The 13644-nt window shown below is 33.8% G+C and overlaps 1 long non-coding RNA gene across 1 annotated transcript; it reads right to left on the bottom strand.

The window, feature by feature from the left end:
- Nucleotides 1-3010: 3010 nt before the first annotated feature.
- LOC143630526 (uncharacterized) lies at nucleotides 3011-4064 on the bottom strand. The gene is made up of 3 exons (XR_013153179.1): nucleotides 3958-4064; nucleotides 3610-3671; nucleotides 3011-3396 (listed from the first exon to the last, which is right to left on the bottom strand). It is a non-coding gene; the product is annotated as an uncharacterized LOC143630526 (long non-coding RNA).
- Nucleotides 4065-13644: the final 9580 nt, after the last annotated feature.

A 13644-nucleotide genomic window follows, 5' to 3' on the forward strand; every position in this document is an offset into this window, starting at 1 on the left:
TTTGCGACATTTGACTAGAGAAAAACCTAAAAAAAAAATGCCCAACGGTTACAACACGTATTGAATGTTCTGAGAAGTTAAATTTGGTTGGGTTAGAGCCGAGAGACCCTCTATATTTGGTTGTTTTTCATATTTTTGGAATGTCCTCGGACATGAGAGAGGCGTGGATGGCATTGCCAAATTTTCCCGACGTGTTAAAAGGGCGGATCGAGATGACGGCTAAAAATTTAGGACTTATGAAGTATTGAAGAACATGGGTTTTGTTGAAAACATTATTTGCTTTTGGTGTATGTTTTTTTGTTTTGTTGAAAATATTATTTGCTTTTGGTGTATATTTTTTTTTTGTTTTGTTGAAAACATATTTGTTTTAGTTATGTTGAAAACATTCTATGCTTTTTGGTTATGCTGAACACATTGTATGCTTTTTTATGGCTATGTGACATGGTTGTTTATGCTTTACGATAATGGTTGCTTTTTTATGGCTATGTGACATGGTTTTTTATTTTTTATTAACAGGTTCATAATGAATAATGATGAGAAAATACTTCTGGTAGTTGTTACGTACTTGTATATCCACTTTTTTGGGAAGATGGGTTTGAAACGAAAACGAGACAATGATTCGGCAATGACGGGACATAAATACACGTTAGAGTTATTGCAAGGAAATCCCAAACAATGCATTAAATTGCTACGCATGTCCCGTGAATCATCTGTCCGACTATGTGCACATTTTAGAACAAATTATTCGTTAAAGGATAGTAAACATGTTTCGGTTGAGGAAAAGATGGCTATAACTTTTTATGATAATCGGCCATAATCAACGTTACGTGGTTATCAAGCGTAGATCTCAACACTCAAAGAAAACAATTCATAAATTCTTTCATGAAGTGTTGGATAAAATGATGCTTTTCGCCAAAGATATGATAGTACTAGCTTCTTTCAATCCGAATCCAAACATTCCGGGTCATAACAAGAGGCTACAAAAGATTTTTAAAGGAGCGGTTGGTGCAATAGATGGGACCTTGATACATGTTGTTGTTCCTACTAGGCTACAAAGATTTATATAGAGGAAGGGGAAGGGTGATTGTTACCAAAACGTATTAGCAATTTGTGATTTTAACATGATTTTCACTTTTCTTGTGGCCGGATGGGAAGGGGTAGCACATGATAATAAGAATATTATCAGAGGCATTATCAGATCCACATGTGCCATTCTCATTTCCACTATCAGGTATGTTTATTGTTTGTTAATTATTTATATGTTAGTTTGATATTGTAATTAATTGTAAATATTTACAGAGAAATACTATCTTTGTGGCGCCACGTATGCACACATATGAGGATTTATGGCTCCATATCGTAATGTGAGGTATTGGCTTGGAGATTTTCGTCGGAGACGTGTGTTAACCAATAAAGAAAAATTTAATCATGCAAATTCAAAACTACGGAACGTCATTGAGCGTGCTTTTGGTGTCTTGAAAGCAAGATTCCCTATATTGAAGAGGATGGCACCTTTTCCATTCGAAACACAAAGGAACGTTACCATTGCATGTTTCGCGCTACATAATTTTATTAGGAAACAGGGTTTGGACGATGAGTTGTTTACATAATACGATCAACCCGATGTGTCGCTTGGAAATAGCCGTGGAAAATTGATGTTGATGAAGACGAGGTTGAAACACTTGGAACTGCATCTGATCGGGAATATATGACTCAGTTATGAGATGAAATTGTTGATCAGTTAATGCCAAGTACGGAATAAATGATTTAAAAAGTGTTTGTGGTATTATGAATATTATTTTAGTGTTGTTGACTATTATTAAATTTGGATGTTGAAGACCTTTTTTATTTAAATTTAAGTTTATTTAAATTTTTGTTTATTTTAGCAGTCTGCAGATGTTAAAAAACAAACAGTCTTCTCGTTACAAACTACAGAGATTTGATCCACCTCTTCTGCTACAGATTTCTGCAGAGGTGGCAGACTGCAGACATTTTACCTTTGAAAAAACAAACAACACCTACATGTCTAAATGTTTTATCCAAAAAAATAATTTATAAAGGTTTAAATCTATGCAAAACAGAATAAAGGTAAGAAGTTAAATACTCGATCTAGTTATTTACAAAAGTTATTCTAGTTCGAGGTAACGTACAAGCATAAATCACTATTGCACTAATCAACAGAAACAAAGTTGAATAAGTCTAATCTCTTTACAAGTAAAGTCTTTAAACAAGGTATTTATACAAAAGTTTGCATGGGACAATATATCCCTAAAACTTTAGTATTTGCTGTCATTCAAGATGGTTATACGTGTGTCTGGATCCATACATATGTGGAAAGAGAGTACGCATATCCCATCATGCATAGTATCTTGTCCCCATCTCATTGAACCGGTCTATAGGGCTGTGTGGGCTTGACTATGTGAATATAATTAGTCTGCGGGTATACATGGCCATTGATTGTTTCGAGTATGAACAAAAGGTTTACATGAAATATTTTAGCGTCAACATGTTCACCGGCATTTGTTAATGCCGTTTTTTATTAACTGTTTTATTGGTATTGAGGAATAGAGATTAGAAAATGCTTGTGTTAGCATTAGTCAATCTGACGGCACAAATATTTTAATATTGTAAAATGATGTAAATTAATTTTTTAAAAGTTAAACACTTTTGTAGGTAATCGTTTAATAGTGAAAAAATAAACATACAAACAAATTGGTATGTAAGGAGCATCTAAAAATATGAACTATTGATAGAAAAATTAAATGATTTAGCGGTGTTCTCGCAATAATTTAGTCTTCTTCTCGCAATAATTTAGTCTTCTGTATTAATGAACAAGATTCCGCATCTAGAGCATATCTTACACGAGTTAGAAAGCTTGTGATCATCCGTTAGATCAATACTCTGAGAATTTGAGGAGTCAGCTGCAGTAGAAGATAAAAACTCAAAAACACTACAAACTTTTCATAACGATTCGCCAAATATAACAAAAACAAGAACCGATGTCATACCACAGCTAACCACCAACATCTCGATTGATCCAAATATGATATCTTTCGATAATTTATTCATCTCATAGAGAATAAATTTTGCTGTGTCAGACCCACCAAAAACTCTCAACTTACGTGCTCGCTTAAAGCGATAAACAACTGTAGTCTGTTTCTGAAAAATATAAACAAAGAAAACTAGCCATTTTGCATCAAAAAGTAAATAAGAAATAGTAAAAAAAACTAATAAAGCATGAAAAGTAAATAACAAAAGCGTAAATTTGTAATCACCTCCACACTCGTAGTAGACACTGGTCTTGCCGAAAACACATAAAGAGGAAAAAGGGTCTGAATTTGAGATCCATCGACATTTGAAGTAGTAGTGCCAGATGTAGATACTGATATTTGTATCCTACAATACAGGAAAACGAAACCCATATCTTTCAAAACTGTATAGGCCATTAATTAACAAGGACGTTTAACGAGAGACCCGATAAAAATATAATTACGGAAAAGCAAGCCCAAATTTGTATTAAAGCAAGGTAGCACCCTAAAAGATGAGAGCCAATCTAGACAGCATAGTCAATAGTATAAATTGTTGTGAGTTTGATTTGGCGATTCTTACCTTTTTTCTTTTTCCAGCTTAGCTTCTCTTTCGTAACTCAGACATCTCTTAAGAAATACGGGCTGCAAAAAAAAAACAACACGTGCGGATTTATGCATTAACACTTAAAGGTCATGTAATATAATGCATGTGACGGAGAAATGTATGATTTGTATCAGATCCAACAAATATAGGGCATGCTACCTTATGCATTGAAAATTTGTGTTTTAGAGAAACATGTAATTTTGCAAGTTTAGAGGGGATATATAAAAATCTCCCAAAAATATATACTTCCAGGTAATGTATCAATTATAGATTAAAATATAAACGATTATGTAACCAAAAGAGAGAACAGATTAAAAATATTACATTTCTAGCAAAGCGTTGTTGAAGAATTTTGTATAATTCAAAAGGTTTACGATAAGCTGACAAAAAGCTTTCTTCAGCTGCAGCTTGCTCCTCCGGAGTCAAATCAGCAAGACCTTCATTGCGATACATCTGGTCTGAACTAATAGAGTAACTGCTATTGCGAACACTTGTCTTTTTCCATGAATTTGACAACAAAGCACGAGGTATTCAAAACTGTACATATATAGTATTATAACATGACGAGTACGTCTATTCAATGAATACCTAAAAAGAAAGAAAACAAATAGAACCGCAAAAAGAATCTCATAGACAATCTAAAGAAGCCCTAATTATACAAAAAGAATACATGAACTAGCTTGTAATGAAAGATAAGTACTTGGTTTCATGAGCAGCTATGAATATGCCGGGCATGCTGGTTTAGACAATGCCAGGTTGCAATTCATAGTTATCTGCACCTACCGGAGAAAAGTAGGGTTAGGCCCCTGAAAACCTTGATTTAATAACCTAATGATTATAACATAATCACCTTGTTTTGCAATATTCTCCTTAATTCCTCCGTTTTAATGCGATTATTATGTAAATCTCTATTTTTTATGTGTAGAGCCTACAATATAAATGCCTACATTTGTTGTATAGCCGATATTTAAACATTCTATCATCAGTTTCTCTTCATATATCACACCATTACTTGCTTGCCCCAAAATTTACTTTCAAAAAACTGGTGCAGTCTCAATTGATAAATGTAATAGTCGTTTAACAAACAGAAACACAGTGCGCCGTACAGCATATTTAAATCTATAAGTTTACCAAATTACCATACGTTTAAACATCAAACATCAAAAAGTTTGGATCCAACAAATTACCAAATGTTTAACCATCAAATATCAAAAATTTCAGATCTAAAAAATTACGAAATGTTTAAACATCAAACAGTTCAGATCTAACAACTTACGTAATGTTTAAACACAAAATATCAACAAAAAAGAAATTCAGATCAAACAAATTTCGAAATGTTTTATAAACATCAAACATCAAAAAATTTAGATCTAACAAATTACCAAATGTTTAAACACCAAACATTAATAATCTATGCAATCGGATACAGTATGTATTACATTGAAAGAAGCTAACACGATTTCATATAAAAGATGATGCCAAAAGTTTACAATTCTATGTAAACGAAGCACTCAATTTGCTTGTAAGCATAAACAAATTATGACCTTAATTACTTCAATCAAGTGTATATAACGAATGTTTATACGAATCGGAACACAACAAACACTTCCGCAGTTGAAAATCAATTCATCTGCAGATACATCAAATTATGACCTTAATTACTTCACTGATTTTTTTCAACGATAAACACTGCAATAATCAATGTAGGTGTAGGGTACGTCAAACCCGGTACGACCTTTTATTTATTACATAATATATTATGTTTATTACATTATTATTGTCTACTAATAAGGCCCATTGGGCTGGGGTTTGTGGAGGTAACCCCTAACCAGGCTTGGCCCAATAAAGGTTAGGGTTCATGATGGTAGCCATGGAGTCCCTATATAAGGAGCCTTTATCATTCATTGAAAGGACCTTTTCTTGGACCCTTGGCTCCCACATATTTTTGTGTCTGTAAACAAGAGTTTATTCTCTTAGCAGTCACCTCCACACCTTCACTTTTCTATGGCAGATCTGAGTAACAAGAGAAGAAGATCAAGGCGTTGGTTCGTTCATATTGAAGACCGGGAATCTGGACATGGATCCGACCCGGATCCATTCCATGTTTCTTCATTGGTGCCATCCATGGGACCGGTTGGTGTTGTAACATTCTCTAGGGTAAAACCGCAGGTGTTACATTGGTGATTCTTGACCCCGGAGTTGTGACACGCTTGAGAGTACGGCCACTTGGAGTCGTAATACGTGCAAAAACACTAAGACCCGGAGGTGCTTATGTGTTAGTTACACGTGAATCAGGTGCAGGGGTTCCCGTCGGCCCTTCAGGAAGTTTACTCATATCAAACGAACCAAAAAACCAACGAAAACTATTGTTGTTCTAACACAAAACACAGATGGCGCATAGCAATCTTCGATTGAGACCCACAAGCAAATGATAAACAACGATCTGGTAATTTGAGGTTAAAGTTAAAGTTGAACAAATGTGTTGTTCTTTTTTAATGTACTTGAGTAGACCTGTTTGTTTTTAAAAGTGCAGACCCAAAAATTTAAATGTACGAAAGCTGCCTTTCATGAGTTGTTCCTATAAATTTTGCTCATATCCATCTATATTTTTTATTCACTTACTGTTTTCTTACATCAAACCATGTTTTTATGTGCTCATCTTCATTTAATTGAAGAACTTTAGATTTAATATATTTGTTCTTAAAATTTTAATCATGTTGGCAATATGTTACTAAGTTAGTTGAACTGCTTATGTTGTATTTCATGTATCTTAAAACTTTACAACAGTTGAGTTAGGCATCTTGTAATGAGTGGAGTAACATGTTTGATGGCCATACATTACAAACTTTACAACTGCTTATTAAACTAATAAGTATAACTGACGGCGTATTTTTATGTGTTAATTTTTGTTTTAACGTTTCAATCAAGTTCTCTAATTTAAGGTTATCTTTTTTATATTTAAACGAATCATCTTTTTAACATGTACTAGGTTAAAGACCTGCTACATGATATTGAATCTTACATAGTAATGCCATTATTTAGCATTGAAACTTTGTGTTTAATTTCTTTATTTGAATGTTTTGGTTGTTTTAATGTTATATATTGAATTTTTAGGGGAAAAAACATTAGGATGCATACAAGGATGTCGAGATTAACGCTAACTATTCAAAGGTATGTTTCTAAATAAGCTACTTTGGTAATTCAATGGAAAGAAAAAAAAAATATTTGGCAAGCCTCTTTATTAAGAAATGAACTAGTTTGGTAGTTATAACGTTTTGAAATGGGCTGCTTTGGTGGCTATACTTTTTCTTAAATGTACTAGGTTGAAATTTGGAGACAAGTTACTCTATAGGGTTAATGCATAAACAAAAACATGGCAATTATATTTTTTCTAAATGAGCTACTTTGGTAATTCAATGGACGGGCAACTGGTACAGCTGGTAAGAATTAAAAAAAAGCTATGTGGCAAGCCTCTTTATTAAAAAATGGAGTAGTTTGGTGGTTATAAAGTTTTGAAATGGGCTACTTTGGTGGTTATACTTTTTCTTAAATTCACTAGGTTGAAATTTGGAGATAAGTTAGTCTATCAAATGCCAAATAAAAAGCAAAACACTGGTCATCGGGTAGGCTACCAAATTAGCCCATTTCAGAAAACTCTAACTTCAAGGTTAGATTGATGCCCTGTTTTAGTAGTTTTACTAAATGATGTCTCAACATGGTAGTTCTACTTTTTTTACATGGGCTTGTTTGGTAATTTAATGCACATGCAATTTGACAGGGACTATCTTTGTAATTTAGTGATATAGGCCACTACATTTGAAAAAAATACAAACTAAGCAAAAAGTGATCAAATTATAAAGTTAGCCATTACAAAAATTATAATTACCTGGTCGGTAGTTATTTATCTACAAATCCGCATGACTTTTTTTCACGGGCCTTAGTTTCATTTTTGTGAGCAGATTGATCTAGGGCCGGTTCTCGGATGGTATAACCTTTGCTTTTTAGTTTGTACCATTTTTAATGTATATTATGTATGTACATGAAAATGGTGATCTGGTGAAGTGAAGTAGATGCACATTTCTTCATTTAATTGACCAGTAAGGTAAACATCGTGTTCAGAATGTCAAGTTATCTTTATAGGCTTCGTTCATGAGTCTAGGATTAATATCAAATTATTTGTATCTTATTTTTGGTTAACACGTGCTTCCAACTAGCCTTGGTTACAATGGCCCTTTTGCCGCCCAGTTTGGTACTCAAGAAACCGAGTTACACGTTACATTAAGGTACTTCTAGTTAACTCTTTGGGTGAACCTGGACCACCAAATGATCGCCTCATGGACTGCCATGTTGTTAAATGCAAGTTATATTTTGCAATAATATATTAGTATTTATTGTTGTATTCACTAATTATTACTTATGTTTCATGTTATTAATTTTATTGTTTTTTATCCTCAGAGAGCCTATTGTAGAGCCTATTGTTACAGGTATCACGTGCAGAAAGTTGCTAGTACAGGCTCTTGATTAAGTGTGTTATAAGATTATATATTCATGCACAAGATACATACACTTTGTTTTGAATGTTTTGATAACTTGGGTATTTGACATTTAAGTTTGTAATTTCTTTTGTGGAATCGTATATTAACTTTAAAATTATGATATATGCTTGGATTTAAAAATATGAGCATATTAGCAGGTTTGAAAAAGAAAACTACCGAAACCAAAAATAAAAAATAACGGACGCAAAAGTGGTTGCAAGTTATAAAAAGGCAAGCAGTCGCAAAATGGTTGCAAGTTGTAAACAAGCAAGCTGTCGCAACATTTGCGACCACTTTAAAACGGTTGCAAAATTTGCGACCGTTCTAAAATTGTTGCAATATTTTGCGACCGTGTTATTCCGGTTTCAACATTTGCGACGGATTTTTTGGTTGCAACATTTGGTCGCAAAGGTTAAAAAGAGGTCAGAACTTGGTCGCAATAAGGCATTTGCGACGTGTGTTTTTCCAACCCCATTTTCGGTCGCAACAGGGTCGCAACAAGGCAATTGCTACCGTTTTGCGACCGTAACTGTTGTCGCAAAAGCCCAATTTTGTAGTAGTGGATTCAATGACCACGCATCTACTTTTGCAATATTCACAAATATAGCCGATCAATCTGAGTTTGATTTCATCCTTGTATAGGTCAAGCTCACAAAACTCACCTCTTTTGTTCTAGCTAGGGGTTTGTTCAAATTCGGATATCCGAAGTTTCAGATATCCGTCGGATAGTTGATTTCACTACCCGAATCCGTATTAGTTTCGGATAACTGTTCAAAGTGAAACGGATATCCGAATATATTGAAAAAGAAAATAATAATAATAATTTCTACGTTAAAAACTCTGACATGTCTGGATATTTGATCATGAATCTAACAAATCTTCAAAACAACTTTGTAATTAAACATTCAAACAATATGTATTTAGCAAACTAAAAAATGAAAAAGTGAAATAATCGACGGAATATAAAGAGCGGGAGTCTAAGAGACGTAAGACCATGAGGGACAACGGTGGATGGCTATAGTGTCGAGACGGAGATGATGATAAACGCGGCCACCGACCGCATGTGTGGAATGAGGGATGTGGTTGATGGACCGTGGAGGACTTGAGGAGTTGAGGAAGAGCACGGCGTTGCTGCATATGTTCTAGATTAATGGTATCTCCTTTTTATTTGGTAATTTAGTATATATAAATAATTAAAAGAATATTAAATTTAATAGTTTGGATATCCGAAGAAAATCCAAAATTACTATTGTAGATCCCATTTTGTTCATGTAGTCTTATGTATTATTCCCGTTGTTTATCATGCATATAATAATTTACTTGCTTGTATGTTTGGGCAGAGTCCGTTAGCCCATTGTGCCATTATGAATAGAAAGATTGTATGGCATGGCTATATATAGTGAGGTATGCCCATGCATAAAAATAACCTTTTGACAAACAGATTATCCATCTAACTTTTTCTTTACTCCCTTTCCACTCTCATTCTCACGGCCGCACTAACACACATCAAGATCCGAGATCTCGGTTAACCAACTAGTGATTTCCTCTAGCTAGGTGGTCTAGACTGATCCAAGAACTCTTGTTATTGTTGTTTGATTCGTGTTTAAGGACCTAAGAGTTTTGGCTCTACTAGTTGTGGTTCTTGGGTCACAACCTTGGATTTTGGTCTTGTTGTGTGTTTTTTGGTCTTGTTGTGTGTTGAAGACAAGTGTTCAAGTGTTAAAGTGGGTTTAAGGGTTCACTTGGTGTTTGTGTATGTTTACGGGTTCGAACATAAGGTATTCAAGAAAGATTAAGGGTTTATGGGTTTGAGAATCAAGAGTTCAAGTGTTGGTTTATAATGTTTGAATGGTTAAAAATATGAAAGTGTTCTTGGTGTGTTAAGTAAACGACTGTAAGGCCCGATCCCGGTGCCTCACTTTGAACGTTGGATTTACTCATAAACATAGTTCTAAATATCATAGTTATTTAAAACATTCGCGGAAACGTTAACGTCGATCATTCGTTACAAAACATGTAATCCTTTCCTTAAAACCATAACATAAAACATCGTATATAAAACATCATTTCTTCCATCATCAGATGCCAGCTGTTCAATCCATGCCATGTGTCATCCTCATGGCAGCTCAATAAACATATATACATGTGTACATACTAAAAGTCAGCCAGTGAGATTTAGTTAATCAGACAACATACAATACATTCACATACTTACTTATATACGTATCCGAAGATAAATATTACATACTTAACATGTTCATCGTTCTTCCATACACATACTTCCATTCTTTCATACCTTCTTTCTTTAAAATACACAATACATGCGTAACTGACCTTACATTATAAAGAGCATTTCGCCCTACATACCTCGGATATTGTTAGGGTACGGTTTCCTCCATCCTCGGATATTATTAAGGTCCGGTCACCCTCCATCCTCGGATATTATTAGGGTCCGGTCACCCTCCATCCTAGGATATTATTAGGATCCGGACACCCTCCATCCTCGGATATTATTAGGGTCCGGTCTCCCTTTCTTCCTTACAACCATACCATACTTTTCTTTATATTAATAATTATAACTTTCATACATACATACATCATTTACACATCATATATAACAAGCATATCTTCAACTATCACTTGGCGGTACATGAAATATTCGAAGATCGTTCACGCACCTACAAGCATTCATTCATACATAAATCATACAAGGCATACGCTTATCACTTAAGGTAAGTGTATTAACTAATCAAATTGAGTATGCATACAACCCCGAAAACATAACAAGGAATGGGGCTAGAACTCATTGGTATCATCATTTAGATAGTCCGTTCAATACTATAACTGATTAGTTGATTACACCGACGAAGTTATCGAATCTGCAACCGGAGATTAACTAAGTCCAGCCAAAACATTAATATAACGGCGTCTCCCACTAAAATGTTTAAATTACCATTTTGTTAATCTAAAATGTTTTATATGTAAAATAGATATATATTTACATTTAAATACGAGAAGTAACATAACAAATTATAAATTACAAAACAGTTGTAGTCCCATGACTTTCCTTATAGGAGATCATGGGTTCAAGTCTCGCATCAAGCATTTGTATTGGTTGAGTCAGTGGGTTTCCTCATGGAGAAAGAGAAGAGTGATCTATTTGTCAACGTGTCCGGGCCTTTGCTATTAAAAATATAGTTGTTTATATGAAAAAAAAATTTGTTTACATATATATATGTATATTAATATTTGTAACATTTCTGAGTATTAGAACTTTATTTATTTTATTTAATTCTATATGTGGACAATTTTATACTGATCAAAATCCAAACATTTTTATGTTTCCCTAAACTTATGAATTCAGCGGTTTTCAAAATTTTATAATTGTAAATGTGAATACATGAAAAAATTGCATGCATTGACAAAGCAATAAGAAGGCAGGATCTATGTAGAATTCGTACATATTTGTTCATGTAGGGTGTTCAACTTGGACTTCGTTTTCTAATTGTTGTTTCCATGTACGTGCGTGAGACATTGATTTGTAGGTCTAAAAGTGGGATCTAGGTCAAGAAAATGGCTTTTGCAGATAACGAATTAATCAAGAAAGAAAAAAGTTGCATTACTAGTACTATTGCAACCAAGGTTGAACTTATGATAAGCACAGATAACACAATAAACGAAAACATTCAGGATAGGTGAGATTTTGGTAGACGCCATGAAAACGACAAAGAATCTTAAAGTGATTTTAGAGATTTCCGCGATCTTTCATTTAATAAATAGTTGGATTGTCACAAAACATGCAATTTGTTAGTCGTATATTTATGCCTTTAATAAGTTCTGTAATCACATATTGTTAAATTTGAATATTTGGCAATATTTGTCAAATATGGAATTCCCATAGAAAAAGACACCGTATACATATTTTCGTTCATTCACTAATATATCAATGTACTCACAAAGAGTAATTTTATATGTTGTACGTTTCGCTTCCACGTTACGTGGTACATGACAAATTACAATATCGTTAGTTAGTATCAAACTTCATTAGCATCCTCAAGGTTATTGTGAAAGGTATTCAACAACCTCATCTCCGTGGATGGAGGTGGGGCATTGAAAAAAAGGTGGGGTGTAATGGAGGATCTCACTGCTAGGTTCGACAAAACCACAACCAAACTTGAAAAACTACGCACCTCAATCACAGCTAGTCGTTTTAATGGTGATAAGAACGACTGATCCCTTGTTAACCAATGAGTTGCCGTTCACGATGGAGGTTCTTCAATCACCTTGAATGAGAAGATCGAGGTCAAAGAGGCTAATCATAGAAGGACAAGATCTTTTGATTCAGTTGTTACATAACAGTAAAGTATGTTCTTTAGTCATTAATAATGATAGTTGTAAAAACATAATATCAATGACATGTCAAAGTCATCCATATGTTGAAATTTCCAAAAGAGCTACTTCGAATCATTACCTTAGTTCTAGATGCAAGGTTTAAAACTATAATTCTAGACTGAAGGTGTCTAAAGCTAGATCCCAAGATGATCTAGATAACAGATTTAAACCTTTTTTGAAATATAGGATCGAAATAATTAAGGGTGTTCATTGGATAACGATTTATTCGGGTTACACAGTTTGGATTATTTGGATTTTAAAAATTTTACGACCCTATCCGAATCCGACTGGCACTGGGAATATTCCTATTCGATCTGGATCTATCCGAATTCAATTTGGATCGGATTCGGATAAAATACGGATTCCAAAATTATCTGAATAATCTTCTGAAATAAACCTAAAAAACTTCTAATTTTTTTATTCCTAGCACTATTTTAGAATCACAATAAACATACGAGCCGAAAAATAAAAATTAGTTTTGAACACAAATTCAAATTTTAAACTTCAAATAATAGTCATATATATATATACAAAACTTGAAAGTACCACTAAAAACATATTATTTATTCCCATTAAATGGATATCCGAATAATCCAAACAATCCTAACTTTTTAAACTTCCGTATTCTAACCTGATTTAGTTATTCGGATACACGGATCGTTCTGATAAATCCAATCAGTTTATTTTGGATTTTTGGTTTTGGTTCGGATTTCAGCTTTTTTCAGATTTCTTGAACACCTTATAAGTAATCAAAGTCAAGTCAGCTTCCAACTAGCATTTGCAAGGCGAATATTCCCTTACTCTTATAAATAATCTAAATGAGTCAAAGTGTACATGTGATTGATAAATCCCTATAATTTTATAAAACAAGGTAATTGCTAGCTAGCACTCAAGTAAGGGTAAACGTTTGTCTCGATCATTACATATGTGGTTAGATATAGGCACTATGCTTATTCATGTCCATGTTCAGTGAAATCCGGTTGGAAGAACCATTAAGGAATGATTTGGTGTATATGTTTAGTTGTTAACGGTCATGCACGTCGTCCACTTAGTCTACTTAGTTGTTCAAGTTGAACTTTGTAAT

This window comes from Bidens hawaiensis, unplaced genomic scaffold (assembly GCF_021521415.1).
Source record: "Bidens hawaiensis isolate Kalapana, Puna unplaced genomic scaffold, B.hawaiensis_p1.1 tig00005681_1, whole genome shotgun sequence".
NCBI lineage: Eukaryota > Viridiplantae > Streptophyta > Magnoliopsida > Asterales > Asteraceae > Bidens > Bidens hawaiensis.